The sequence below is a fragment of the Haliotis rufescens genome, unplaced genomic scaffold (assembly GCF_023055435.1).
Source record: "Haliotis rufescens isolate VD_foot unplaced genomic scaffold, xgHalRufe1.0.p SCAF_5, whole genome shotgun sequence".
Taxonomy (NCBI): domain Eukaryota; kingdom Metazoa; phylum Mollusca; class Gastropoda; order Lepetellida; family Haliotidae; genus Haliotis; species Haliotis rufescens.
The window spans coordinates 55,991,115-56,007,129 of NW_025964223.1; the positions used below are offsets into that span (position 1 = coordinate 55,991,115).

The 16,015-nt window shown below is 39.7% G+C and overlaps 1 pseudogene; it reads left to right on the plus strand.

Annotated features, from left to right (window-relative positions):
- The first annotated feature begins 447 nt into the window (after nt 1–447).
- LOC124127209 overlaps nt 448–16,015 on the plus strand; it is a 78,102-nt pseudogene continuing 62,534 nt past the window's right edge.

Sequence of the window (16,015 nt, forward strand, 5' to 3'; positions counted from 1 at the left end):
GGTCTTCGGCGTGACGAGCGAACGCTTTAACCACTAGGCTACCAGACCGCCCCCATACCAAAAGACGTTTAAAGATGGTACTTGTTGTTACCCTGTCTGGTGCTCGGCATTAAGGGGCTTAAACAAGGACTGGTCGGCTCGGAGTCAGTATGCTGTGTCTGAGTGGGGTATTCATGTTAAACTGCGGCGTGGTATCTCAGTGAGCTAGCACTATAAATCGGCATCAGTCCGGACTAGTACAAGCAGCCACACAAACACACACACGTACATGCACGTCGCTATAAAAGGGCAATAATCTTGGACGGGACGTTAAACCCCATTTCACCTCACCTTAGTTCTTTCTACCGCTAGACAAAGTTAAGCAGTAGTGAGAACTAACATCTGATTTAGATGAGGTTGGGTACTTTCATGTCAAGAAGCCAATACGTCAGACATACCCATCGACACATTGTGTTGAGTACATAAATAATAAGACAGTTACAAGCGGACTGTATGAAAACAAAGTCATTATGACTTCGTGAGATGTTTTATCTAAGAGATAATGAACACATTATTTTTGTTTGCGAAAATGTCAACCTTTTCACATGAATACGATTAACCAAGGCTTTTTTTAGAATTTTTGTAGGGAGACTTTTGGACTTGGGAGGTAATTTTCATGGCCAATCTGTGCTTACAGGCCATTTGAACTTTAAAAGAGCACTACAGAAAAAAAGATAGGTGAATGAACTTGCTGTTATTTACTATAATTATATGTAATAATATACTATTTATGGGTTTGTTAGTTAAGGTGATCAAATATTGCGACAATCAATATTTAACCTTATCAGCATGTTTTGGAGAACTTCCTTGACAGAGTGTACAGGGTTTGATTATCGGCCATATGTGGTCAACTGGTGTCCAACACTGCGCTTGCTGGACGGCTTTGTCGTCTCCGAGAGGGAGAAGTAGGTGTAGTTACTGCTGTTGTCATCCTCTTCATATATCAAACATATCAAATATATCAAATATATCAACACGAGTTGATAAAAGTGGGAAAACTCAGAGGCTTGCCGAGGATTTTTTCCACTTTTATCAACGAGTGTTGATATATTTGATATTAAAAGACACGAGGGTGAGATTTTATTTATCATCCAACATCATTCTTCCAACTTTTTCATTTTGTAGAGGGTAATAAGCGGTGTCTTAAGTGTAAAAAGAACTGCTAACAGCTTCAGTAGCAGAGCCATTAGTGAAGTCATTTGATTTTGATGTCATGATAACCAATGACGTCACAATGGTCTGCAAAGCAGTGATATCTACAGTCTAGATAATGCTTGATCTCACCCAAGCGATATCTCCTGTGGGAGACAGTTTTGGATGATAAAAAGCCTTTAGGGACAAGAGGGACCCCTTGGCCTAGATATGGCAATTGGCTGTGCAGAGTTGTGCCCCTCAGTTGTGCCAGGATCTGCTGGACTTTCAGCACTACGCCAATACCAATGGGTTCCATGAAAGTGATAAAGGTCTTTGATCTCATCACTTTGGGTTTCCTACCCACATTAAATATGATGACATGCTGTGATAATAGCGTGAGCATGATAAAGATTTCACAAAACATTGATGTTATATAACTGACCATCTGACCTGAAGTACTAAATTCTTTTCAAAACATCATGTAGTAAATTGCAAGGTTTAGGACTTGTGATATTACTTACTAGTAATGTTTTCAAATACCTTCTACTTCCTCACAGCATAAGAAACGAGTAATAGTCCCAACTAAGACTTGGCAATGAAAAATTACAATGGAAGATTTTCTATGCATGTCCTCCAAAACCTCTAATGCTGGGATAATCAGTGTTCTCGTGTATACAAGAAGAGATATGTTTTATTGTGATTGATGTTATGACCCTGGTAAATTATTCCTGAATTATTTTGAATACTGTATTCGACGTAATAAGCGCCCAGGGTGCTCTCAAAATTAGAAATAGGGGGCTCTTATTAGGATATATTTTTAGTGAGTGAAAAAACAGAGTTGAAAGATCATAAATTTCGTGGTTTTTGCTGACAGCCTGAAATGATACAAAAGAAAAGTCTGAGCGAATTATACACAACAGATATATGTTCCAGCATTTAATTGCCCATAATTAAGGGTGCATATAACACATGAGTGCGTTTTATACACAAATAAGTAAGTCTTGTGTACATTGATCAATCGGAAGGGATGCTAATTGGGATACACAGTTCACTAGCCAATATATTAACAAATAACGCCATGGATGCTTATTACGTCGAATACGGTAATTTCACTACCTCTGTAGTAACATGTTCACATTGTATTGTCAGACTGCAGGGAGAGTGGCTGTACTGCCAGGGTAAAGGTCGTCACTTCCACCTGGGGGAGCATCTACAACTTGTGACCTACCTCGCCACGGCCTGCCCCCTCACCACATCAGACAAGGTAGGCATTGCTTCATCCCCAGGGGATTCATTGGCAAATTATGGCCTGAATAGTCGGAAAACTAATACAGTGTTCCCTCGCTATATCACCCATCAATATAACGCTAACTCAGTTATAGCGCACATTAACACAAAATCGTGTGTGAAGTGATCTATAGGTCGCACAACTCACCATTATTCAGGGCCTACAACAATCACAGTCAGATTTCCGCTATTGACGCCTCGGTTAAACCGCAGATTGTCTATAATGCTCATCTATTATTTGGACACGCAAAGGTAGCGTTATAGCGAGGGATCACTGTACTAGTTGTGAATGCAGACTTGAATGAGGATTGGATGGTTACAATGTGTGACCTGGCTGTTAGTGGATTGCTTGGACTGTTGTTCCTTGTGTCTACCAGGCTCAGTTATTTACAGGACACTGAGGTATAGCTGTTACTTTGATGACTGGTGTGAATGAAACAGTGCAATCCCACATTCATTGGATTTCTTAACAGCTTTTGGCCGGCAATAACTACATGCAAGTCACATAGTAATTCCTCTAGTTGGTGCGTTTACAGCATGCATTGGGATTTCTCGTATCCCTCGTTTCTGAAACATAGACAGGGAACATGCCAGTAATGTTTTACATCCAGCGGTTCATTGAAGCCTCACTTAGTCCACTGTGTCATACACTTCAGCTTTTCAGGGCTGCTGATTCTATCGTCTTCACTTTGGAGCCAGATTTTCAATCTCGCCTTTTGATGGATCATTTGTCCTGATTCAGTATAAGGTATTTTGGAATCCAGATACCAGAGTATTTGGTCTAGGGTGTGATGTAGTGGTGTATTGATGCAGTAATGCAATATGGTGTCATGTGGATATGTCAGTATGAGATACATGTACAAGCAATACATTTACCTTGATGAAAGATCACTGGCTTTTCTGCTCCATTAGACAGTCCCTTGTGGATTCCTTGGTAAACTTTGCCAAGTTCTGTTGTGGATTTTGCAAATTTCTGGAGGTCATGAAGACATTCTGCATGATTCAGGCTTATTTTAACACTATTGAAGTTTTTACTGAAATACACTTTTTTTTATTCTTTCATTAAGATTGTCCTGAGATCTGTTAACATTTTATCAGATGTAGTTGTTTAGAGATCTTCCAACATGGCAGATTCTGTATTTTCTTGCAATCAAAATTGATTTTAACGTCATTCAGTCACTTTTGCAATGTTCACACCACTTAGATATTTTACATGTGCTTCAACAAGAGTTACCTCCCATACATGGACTAGTCAACAGACTTGAATCAGCACTACTTTGTTCCTGAGTAACTTTCACTAACATTAAGCAAGGGTCATATCTGCCCATTTAGAAGTGTTTCCATGTTAAAGGGTTGAGTGTTATGCTAAGCTAACCTCCCATAATAAGCCAAAACATCCTTGTGATATTACTGTTTGAAAATCGATAGAGCCTTTAAATATGAGTCAATACATCAGGAGGCATGCATTGATGTATTGATGCATTGGTGAACATGACATCCCTAACACACCGGCAGGGGGTAAAACCAAGAGGAGCCTGCTAGTCCTGTAAAACCTGCAGGATTAGCATGATTAGCAAAGAATGTGCACCGCTAACTCGTTGTCAACAGATATTTTCTAAATCTTTTCATGTTTTTAATCAAGTTGTTCACGTGATTTGATGCACTTAGCGATGTAAGACTTGTTTTATCACAATATAGATCGATCAGATCGTCTTGACTGGGCGCCACCGTTTTGTTTGAAGCAAATGCAAGTGATACAAGAGGTTGAATCTGATTGGTCAATAAGAGAGGCATAGAAAGGACATAACTCATTATAATCACTGGTGGCGCTACGATCGAGCCCAGGAATTCCAGCCTAGTTCGGCAAGGGTGGAAACTGGACTTTTAAAGTCAGTTAACTCAGTTAACTGTTGCCTCGGGAAGATGTGGTCTAATGGTAGAGCATCTGCCTGGAGACTAGAAGCTCAGTTGTTCGATCCCCAGCTGCGTCATACCAAAAAATGTTAAAAGATGGTACTTGTTGTTAACCTGCCTGGCGCTCAGCATTGAGGGGATAAAACAAGTACTGGTTGTCTCTATACTGTATACTGTGTCTGAGTGTGGTATTCATGTTAAACTGCGGCATGCTATCTCAGTGTACCAGCACTATAAAACCTGCATCAGTCTGAACTAGTACAAGCATCCACTCACATACACATCTGCATGCATGTCGCTATATACCGTATTCGACATAATAAGCGCCCAGGGCGCTCTCAAAATTAGAAATAGGGGGCTCTTATTAGAATATTATTTTGGTGAAAAACAAAAGAGTTCAAAGAGTGTAAATTTCGTGGTTTATGCTGAAATGTTTATATACAACAGATATATTTTCCAGAATTTAATTGCCCATAATTAAGGGTGCATATAACAAACGTATTATACACGAATAAACAGTCTTGTGTACATTTATCAATCGGAAGGGGTGCTAATTGGGATTGTTCATTAGCCAGTATATTAACAAATATCGCCGTGGGCGCTTATAAGAGTGGGGCTCTTATTACGTCGAATATGGTAAATGAAATATTATTGAAACCCTATTTCACCTCATCTTATCTGAAGGGTTAACTGCACTCTTTGATTATAACATCATCAGTGAGCTAGTTCCTAGTTAATACTTGTGTCTACATTTTTGGGGGTAGTGTTTTGTTGTAGAGTGTTCCCGCTGGCTCTTGAAACTGCCTGTCCTGGGGGACTGGTAACTCAAAAGATGAACACTGCCTCCTAATTTTTGTCTATCCCAACTTCAACAAGTAAAAAAACATTATTATTACCTGGTTATAATTCTTTCAACATCACGTTCAAAGCAATGACATCATCTCTACACATCATTCAAAGTTCAGACACAATTTTCTCTTTTTTTTTAATATTTCAAGACAAAGTCACTTCAAATATATTTTTAACCTTGAAGCAAAGCAAAATGTCATTTCCTTGCACTAAAAATCAACAAGGGGAAACCCTGATGGTAACAGACAATCTGACTTTGCTAGAAAAATATACTTTTATGAATATCACAGATTTATAAGGTTCTTTATTTGCCGGTCCACAGGGACTGGCAGTCACTTGAATTACCTTCCAAGCCTAATTTTACCGGTAAAAAACTGGTAATTACTGGTAAACGTGAAACTCTTGTATATTGTTACCAGTCCCATATTGCCACAGTAGTGAAGTGGAAAGGGCCACAGACTTACATTTTAACATGAATAGGGTCCGCAAGTTGAAAAACGTAAAAGATAGGGAGTTTTTAAATATCTTACAAAATTATTACTTGAACTGTTGTGTTCCTGTATGTCACTTCAGCAAAATGTCACTGAAGGAAAACGGCATCAACTGACTAAAAGAGAACCTCGGCCAAGCAAAAGCAGCTACTAATGCGAGGCGAAAACACCGCCTTATTTTTTTTTGGGGGGGGGACAAGCAATAAATGAAATTATACTCACAGATTTACTTGCAAACACAAATAATTGTGAAATGTTAATCACCTTAAAGACTCCTCTGTTGTTGTAAGAGATGCATTGGTCCTGCTATTAAAGAGGTGATTGGAAGCATGAACTTTGAACGAGATGCACTGGACCCAACCCCTTTCTATAGAATCGATTTTCTGGTCCTGAAAGTCTGGTTTGTCTACAGTCATATGTGGTAGTATTCAATCAGATACGGAAGATACCACTGAAGACATCCAGACAGGTAAAGGAACATGCCCGACATCTACATTACGGCATCAGCTTTAGGCTTAGAAGATGAAGATGACTGTGACAGTGAAAGAAAGATGTTACCAGTGAATAAAGCATATTCTTCTACATAATCTTTTATCATTGTTAGTGTAAATATAAGGTCCTGTTTTGCTGAGGTTCTGTTTTAGCCAGATGAAATTGGTGCCGTTTGGTTGAGATGCCGTTTTTGCTTGCACTTGTCAAATGCGTGAAGTATGACAGTGTTAACTGCATATTTTGCCCGATGGGGTGAAGTGTTTCTCATGCTATTAACCATTTGTTGTCTGGCCCATACTTGAATAATTTACTGGCTGCTGTGAACATAGCTGGAATAGTACGTGCTGTGGCACAAAACAACATTAACTCACTCATTCCCGTACCGAATAAACTCTTGAAACAGCAATTCTATGGATTTTTTTAATATGTTAGTACCATGATTACACATCCAGATATAAAAAGGTTATGTTAAGATGACGCTTTTCTTTCCAGACATCAAATTCTCCACCATTTAGCAGCTCTGGGAACAATCAAAGATTTTTATTTCATATTTGTGACTCTCTAAACACAACATTAAATCAAGGCCGAAAAAGTGAAGACATCATGAACATGATGAATCACACTGAACCATTAGGCCTGATGTTTGACTTGTATTCCTCCAACAAATTAGTCCTGTAATCCCCGAGTGTCTGTGTATTTGTTGACGAGATCCCCATTGTTGGATCACTAGGGACAGGGTACAGGATGAAAGGGTACCCAGGTGGTGTTGGCCAATGTCTCCTTGATCTGGGGCTCTGCTCAGTGGTATATAGTGGTGCATGGAACTTAGGCCTTGTCTGCACTTGATGCCAACGTGTGCGGCTGTACTTGTCCTGTATTGCCCCCAGGCTGTGAGATATGGCCACTTGACATCTGTGTGAGGGTTGTCTGTTGTGTCTGGGGTTGACTGTGTTGGGCAAATCCTCGCCACTTGATGCCAGTGTGTATTTTGTGGCTGTGTTTGAACTGTAATGCCCTAGCGCCATGCATTATTGCCACTTTTAATCTATATCTTGGGTTGGGTGTTGTGTCTGGGATTGTCTGTTATTTCTTGAGTAACCTGTTGCATCTTAGGTTGTCTTTTGTGTCTGGGTTGTTTGTTGTGTCTGGGTTGTCTGTTATTTCTTGAGTAACCTGTTGCATCTTAGGTTGTCTGTTGTGTCTGGGTTGTCTGTTGTGTCTGTTGTGTCTGAGGTTGTCTGTTGTGTCTGGGGTTGTCTGTTCTGTCTGTGGATGTCTGTTGTGTCTTGGGTTGTCTGTTGTGTCTGGGGTTGTCTGTTGTGTCTGGGGTTGTCTGTTGTGTCTGAGGTTGTCTGTTGTGTCTGGGGTTGTCTGTTATGTCTGTTGTGTCTGAGGTTGTCTGTTGTGTCTGGAGTTGTCTGTTGTGTCTGAGGTTGTCTGTTGTGTCTGGGGTTGTCTGTTGTGTCTGGGGTTGTCTGTTGTGTCTGGGTTGTCTGTTGTGTCTGGGTTGTTTGTTATGTCTGAGGTTGTCTGTTGTGTCTGGGGTTGTCTGTTGTGTCTGGATGCCTGTTGTGTCTTGGGTTGTCTGTTGTGTCTGGGGTTGTCTGTTATGTCTGGGGTTGTCTGTTATGTCTGGGGTTGTCTGTTGTGTCTGAGGTTGTCTGTTGTGTCTTGGAATGTCTGTTATGTCTGGGGTTGTCTGTTGTGTCTGGGGTTGTCTGTTGAGTCTGGGGTTGTCTGTTGTGTCTGAGGTTGTCTGTTATGTCTGAGGTTGTCTGTTGTGTCTGGGGTTGTCTGTTGTGTCTGTGGATGTCTGTTGTGTCTTGGGTTGTCTGTTGTGTCTGGGGTTGTCTGTTGTGTCTGAGGTCTGTTGTGTCTGTTGGTTGCCTGTTGTGTCTGTGGTTGCCTGTTGTGTCTAGGTTGTCTGTTGTGTCTGAGGTTGTCTGTTGTGTCTGGGGTTGTCTGTTGTGTCTGGGGTTGTCTCTTGTGTCTGGGATTTGTCTGTTGTGTCTGGGGTTGTCTGTTGCATCTGAGGTTGTATATGGGGTTGTCTCTTGTGTCTGAGATTGTTGTGTCTGGGGATTTTCTCTTGTGTCTGAAAATTGTTGTGTTTGGGATTGTCTCTTATGTCTTAGGTAGCCTGTTGTGTCTGATTGTCTCTTGTGTCTGGGGTTGCCTATTGTTTCTGGGGTTGTTTGTTGTGTCGGAAGTTGTATCTGCGATTGCCTGTTGTGTCTGGGCATTGTCTCTTGTGTCTGAGATTGTTGTGTTAGGGTTGTCTGTTGTGTCTTAGGTAGCCTGTTGTGTCTGGGGTTGTCTCTTGTGCCTGAGGTTGTCTGGGGTTGCCTGTTGTGTCTGGGGATGTCTGAGGTTATGTCTGGGGTTGTCTATTTTGTCTTGGGTAGCCTTTTGTGTCTGGGGTTGCCTGTTGATTGTCATCCAAAATGTCCAGAAGATGCTTTAAAATTTAGTACCGATATAGAGGAATGCCCCGTCAAAAGTTGAACAAAAATTATGAAAATGTCCCAAAGCTATTTGCCTCCAGAAAAATTAGTGGTATTGGTCAAAGATCAGATACTTTCTTAATGATTTTTTGTATTGATTGGGATGTCGGGGTAGCCTAATGGTTAGATTACCAAGGTTTGATTTCCAACATGGGTACAATGTGTGAAGCCCACTTTGGGTGTCCCCTGCCATGATATTGCTGGAATATTAATTGCTAAACATGCTAATAGCAGTGTAATTCCATACTCACTCAATCACTCTTCTTTTGGTCAAAGATCTGATAAATTCTGAATCATTTCTTGTTTTGGTCAAGATCAGATAAATTCCGAATCATTTTTTGTTTTGGTCAAGATTAGATAAATTCTGAAACATGGGGAAAGATAGGGAATGTCTTAATCACATTTTGGATTGACACAAGACATAATTACTTCCTTGCTTCTTGTGTTCATACAAGAATAAAGATGTTTGTGAATTCTATGATGGGCACATGTCCGTATGACATTAATTGTGCGTGGTGTTCACAATGTTAGCCATCTGCTCAGACCCCAGGTCTGAAACAAATATCAGTTCCAAAATTGGAATACTAAATTTCACAAGTCCTGTTAATATAGCAGAACCTAATGTTATGGCTTTGTTGAGGTAACTTCTTCTTCCCTGGTAACAGGACCAACAAACAAGAGAAAGTTAATGTTTTGTTTTACACTGTTGCATTGAATAAAATATTAAACTACCACTAAAATTACAAAAATTTGGACTTTTATTAGAAAATCCCAATTTTGAACAATTTTGATTGCCATGCCACTTAGTTTGGAATCTTAGATAAATTCCTGGTAGTATTTATGTCTTATTCTTGTACGGAACATACTAAAGTACTAATACATTGCACACCTTCACAAGAGAGGTATGTTTAACATGGCTTTGTATAATACCGTATTCGACGTAATAAGCGCCCCGCTCTGAGCGCCCACGGCGGTATTTGCTAATATATTGGCTAGTGAATAATCCTAATTAGCACCCCTTCCAGTTGATCAATGTTCACAAGACTTATTTATTCGCGTACAATACGCACTTCTGTGTTATATGCACCCTTAATTATGGGCAATTAAATTCTAGAAAAATATATCTGTCGTACATAAACATTTCAGGCTGTCAGCATAATTTATCGTTCAATTCTGTTTTTGGTCGCCCTGGTCGCTTATTACGTCGAATACAGTTCTCCAGTCCTTCTTTGTATAATATGACGATAGATACTGTTTATGTAAACATGAGTGTAAATATATATGTGACTGACCTCAAACTGTTTACTGTTTACCACTGCTATGACAAACCTAGAAAGCTAAACATTATGCTAATTCTTTTCAATGGACACATCGTTCAGCAGCTTTACGACTATTCGGATTAACACTATTTGAAGCCATGGTTTGATGTTTTATTCAAGTCAGGACAGGAAATGCTTCCTTTGTATGGAGAACTAACACCTCACAAATGAGGTCTGTAGGTTACAGGAAACTCTAACCATGTCCTGTATTATGTGAAGAAGAAAAAGGAAAGGATATTGTTTCAGGGATCAAATCTTCCGTTTACCACCTTTCTTGTCCATGCTCGCAGGTTTATAAATACGATATACAAGTAAGACTTATTAATAATTGATGGTGCGACATGTAGTGCTGACACACATGGGTGGTGGTGTATCATAATAAACTCTTTTGTTGAGGCTCAGCTAGCGGAAGAATGTAGTAGACAGATAATTTACACCTACAGGCAGTTTGTTTTGGAGAAAATATAGATGAGGTTGAGAAACATTTAGTTTCTCGGTTGTACATGATTTATCATTGTTAGGTACTGTTTTATCAGTTTGATATAAAATTTAATGTAGGTGGTCAAAAAAGATGAAATGATATTTTTCAATGAAGAGACAACAAACTCATATGTCAGTTCTAGTGTTCAAGGGGTTCAACAGCACTTGTTTATGTTTCAATAAATATGTTTCAATCAACAGAATGATCATTATCTAACTTTTCTAAAATTTAAATTCATGTGTGATTCTGATATTGCGTTCACGACTCTCAAGAAATATGCAGTGAATGATGATTAGTGGTGTGACCATACTCACTCACTCACTCACTCACTCACTCACTCACTCACTCACTCACTCAAATAGATCTTCAGCAACCCATGCTTGCCGTAAATGGTAACTATGCTTGTCGTAAAAGACGACTAACTGGATCGGGTGGTCAGACTCGCTGACTTGGTGGAATTGCGTGGATCGATGCTCATGATGTCAATCACTGGATAGTCAGGTCCAGACTTGTTTATTTACAGACCGCCGTCATATAGCTGGAATATTGCTGATTGCAGCTTAAACAACAAACGAACAAACAGAACGTTTTGTATCACTGCACGGTTAGGCAATACAACCGTCATCATGAAAAGTGAATTTCCGTGACACCAGTGGCAATACCAGCTCTATTCATGTTCACTTCCAGTTCTTATGAGAAACGGGGCGGTGGGGAACCCTAGCGGTTAAAGCGTTTGCTCGTCACACCAAAGACCCTGGTTCGATTCCCGACATGGGTACAATGTGTGAAGCCCATTTCTGGTGTCCCCCGCCGTGATATTGCTGGAATATTGCTAAAAGCGGCGTAAAACCATACTCACTCACTCACTCTCATGAGAAACAATGTTGGAGTTATTACTTTCACTTATAAAAATACATTACGTACATAATGGCAGAGCGTCATAACAAACTCATTAATTCACCTCGAAATGCCGTTTGATGTTTTCAAATGCTGAGTGGTTTAGACTTCATTGTTCCGTGCAACCTGTTTACTGTTTCCACTCAGTCAAGCGAGACATTGGATTTATGGGGGTGAAGTGAAATATCCCGCCATTGTTTGGCTATAGTATCGCATGGCAGAGCACCTGTCAGGCTGACTGCCACTGTAAACAAAGCCACATGGCAGTGTGTTGGTAGGTAAACAGCTTTAGAAGATGAGTCAATTCAGTTCCGATGTGACCGAACCTGTGTTGGTGGTTAGGGGAATGTTATGTGGCGGATTATCCATAGACAGGAGTAATGGGAGTGGATCGGGCGATGTTTGGGGTGAGATTGGGTTTGGAACAAGAAGTAACAGGAAATATTTCGTCTTTTCATGCTTGGGGTTTCTTTGGTGATGAATAATTAAGGCATGGAAGATAGTAAATTCTGTGGTTGTGTAAACTGAGAAAGTTAAAATACATTTGAAGTAATTTTTGATTGATGGTATGGTAAATGAAAAAGTTTTTTTTCTAATTAGAATTGTAAAATATACAAGGTAGTATGATTTAATATATTTAGAATTTTAATAATTTTTTAGATTTGTTGACAAGTTTACTGAGGAAACAACATTCAGGATTCGTTTAAGAAAAAATTTCAGCTGAAAAGATTCAAATTGATGTTGTGTACTGCAAACACCAGTCCATAATGCAGTGATTATGCCAAATATACACACATGATAATTTAATCCACCTACTCCAGTATCTTTTCCCTGTATTAATTGTTTTTAGACGTGTTTGTTTTCTCTCTCCTAAATGTAGTTTTTCTGTAAGTATTTTGTTGCGTTTATGTATTAGCTTAAAACATTATGACTGGTGAATCTTGTCACAATAACACAATGAGGTTCCACATGGGGCTCTCCATTGCTCACTTGAATTTTTGGGGGTTGTATTAAGTGACAAACAGCAAACAAGTACCGGTAGCTGTGGAGCTGTATATACCTACAGGGTAACAACAACCCATAGCGCGACACTTCTATGACTTCGGTCAATGGATCAGTGTGCACTCGAGTTTCATTCTCAGCTCCCTAGGGAGTATACAACCCAAGCTGCATTAATGCTTTTGTTGCCATGGCCTTCATGTAATTTGGGTAATACTTTTATTGACAATTAATGTAAAGTTTCGTCTTGATTTCACTTGAAATAATCTGGAGTCCTGAGCCCAGGATTCATTCTGAAAATGTTCATGCACTTTAGAAGAGGTAGCCATTCAGTCTTTTATCTGCTGTGATATTGTTTAAAGTTTGGTAAGAACAGACCAGTTTAATAACTTATTTTGCATTTTTATGCCAAAAATACAAGGTAAAGGAATAAAAAGTAAAATTTGCCTTTATAAATAAAATATAATATTACTGACACAGGTGGCCCAGTTGTCTAAGGCGCCGCGATTCGCTGTGCAGAGTTGCATCCCTTGAGCATGCCAGAAACCTATGATTGTGGGTTCGAATCCTGTTCGCCCCGATCATGTTTCTAGGTTTGTCAGCACCATACCCGTGCTCGTGGGTTTCAACTGGTAAACGTCCGAGACCTGCATCACTTCGGGCTTGCCCTCCCACATTAAGCTGACACGCTGTGATATAACTGGAATACTGTTAAAAGCGGCGTTAAAACACAACTCACTCACTCACTCACTCACTGTTTATTACTGCATTGTACCTATCAATATATTTCCATGTGTATAATGGGGATGGGGCGTGGGGCCATCCTAACACTTCAGGTGAAGTCTTTGCTAGTGAGATCAGGGTGGAACACTCACTCACTCACTCACTCACTCACTCACTCACTCACTCACTCACTCACTCACTCACTCACTCACTCACTCACTCACTCACTCACTCACTCACTCACTCACTCTAAAACTTTCTCATGTTGAAAAGCCTTAAAAAAAACCTTTGACCAATTTAAATCACACATTTTAGTCATACCTCGGGACTTATACTTTTTATAAGACCAAAACTTGAAATTTTTCAATTAGAATTCATATCTACTATTTTCTAAACAAATTCTCAAAATCTCTCCAGATTTGATTGTTTGATTGTTGTTTAACGCCACACTCAGCAATATTCCAGCAGTATGAGTATTGACAGCAGTCTGTAAATAATCAAGTCTGGACCAGATAATCCAGTGATTGATTTCATGAGCATCGATCCACGCAGTTAGGATACGATGACATGCATCAGCCAAATCAGCGAGTCTGATGACCCAATCCCGTCAGTCGCCTCTAATGACAAGCATAGTTGCCTTTTACGGCAAGCATGGGTTGCTGAAGACCTATTCTACCCCGGATCTTCACGGGTCCTCCAGATTTGATGGCTTGCAGTTCTTACAAGCCAGAGATGGCCTTCCTCATGTTCATCATCTTAAATGATCTCGAACTAAAGAAGTTTCTGGATGTAAGTATTTCCTCAGCACAATGTGACCACCCCTTCACACCCTCATTAAGATAAGTCTATTACATACCCAGTGTTAACTACCTGGCCTGCTGCCAATGTTTACAATATCTCCATGTTGGCTATCGACAGTCAACTCTCAGATCATACGATATGTATCATCAATTATGATCATTAAGGGACAAATTGAGCCATTATGAAATCCCTTTCATTACTGATATAGCAGAGTTTCTCCTTGTGTGGAATACTCCCAACTAAGGTAGGTTTCAATCAATGAGCACACATCATTAAAGTCATTTTACACCTGCTTAGGGATCACCTTCATCATTATGATGGCAACTCTTGGATTCTTTGGAGAAATTTGTTCCGTTAGAAGACTGAACCGAGCTTTACAATTGGAGCGCCTGAGTTTTAAAGGTGTTTTGAAATTCAATACACTTTCTCATTCAGTGATAACTGTCTTGAGAGTGTTTACCATGTTTACTTACCCTGATGATAATGATAAACATGGAACTACAGTCGTTGTAGTTGACAGTCAATTCGCAGTTTTTGTTTAATACTGAATAATGTGTTATGGTTAAAAAGCCAATTGGGGTTAATGAATGTCTTGCCTGTTATTTGAAATGGTAGCTATCTCTAAAGTGGTTATATTTGCTGTGCTTATTTTTATCAAAGGGGATCTATTGACAAACTGATTTTGGAGATAGCTTTTGGAATATATTGAAAACACACAAAAGCTCTGAACTGTAGGAATATGTAATAATCAGTATTATGAAAAAAATTAATTCAGATGCCATTGAGTTTAAACACATTTTTATCCATTTAATATTATAGTTAACCTACGTTAAATTTATTAAAAATTTTACATTAGTACTCACTTTAGATTGGAGTGTGTTTATCATGTTTTTGTAAGAATAAAAAGTCAAGATGACTTTTGTGTGGTAAAATGTACATTGTCTGATTCCATGGCTTACAGGCAGAATGATGTGAGAAGTGCCTGTAGAAAAGTTGACTTTCATGTGAAAATATTGAAGCAAGCTGAGGCTACTACTTTCATATCATGATTTAAACAGGACCATGACTGACGAGGAAAACAACTATTGATGTAACATGTTTCATAACTTCAAACAAATGAAACATCACTATATAAGTGCAATAATCTTGGAACGCGACATTAAATCCCCATTTCACCTCACCTCACCTCACCTCACCTCACCTCACCTCACCTCACCTCAACGAAATGGAACCCCATGGGTAGTCCTCCTTAGAATTGCACCCGAGCAGATTATGCTTGTAGTAGGAGGTGACTTCATGGAGTGGGTGTTTCTGACTTGGTGATTTGGTTGAACTTATCATTTCTTTCTGTTTTCTAAACCTCAAGGTGGGACTATGGTATGAATGAGAAACTGACACTATTGTGCACATATGTTCCAGCTACACAAGTTAGTCACAGTGTACAACTTCTATTGACTGAAGGGAATGCCATGTAGACTACGTTACCTCTGGACTCATTACATTGGCAGTGTATGTCTTGTACCTAGATGACTTTAGATCTTTTGTAAAATAGTTGATAGTTCTAGTCTGTAGAAATCGCCCCAAGCCATTGCTTGTTATCTTCTGGAAATGTGCAAAAAATCTTGCAAATGACAGGTGTTTCAATGTAAGAATTGTCACACGTCCAAAGTGTAGATAGGGGATGTTGTTTTGGCAGCCCTCAGCATTATTCATATTACCACTGTGGTGTATCCGTCTGCATGTTTGGGTCACCCGTGAAGATCCGGGGTAGATTAGGTCTTCAGCACCCCATGCTTGCCGTAAAAGGCGACTATGCTTGTCCTAAGAGGCAAAGAACAGGATCGGCTGGTCAGACTCACTGACTTGGTTGATGCATGTTATTGTATCCCAATTGCGTGGATCGATGCTCATGATGTCAATCACTGGATTCTTTGGCCCAGACTTGACAAAGCAAAGCAAAGCAAAGCAAAGCAAAGCAAAGCAAAGCAAAGCAATCTAGAGCAGACAAACTAGTGGTTGATGGATTAAGCAACAATCCAATTGCACATTGACCATGATGGACAATCAGCAGGTGACATATAGAAC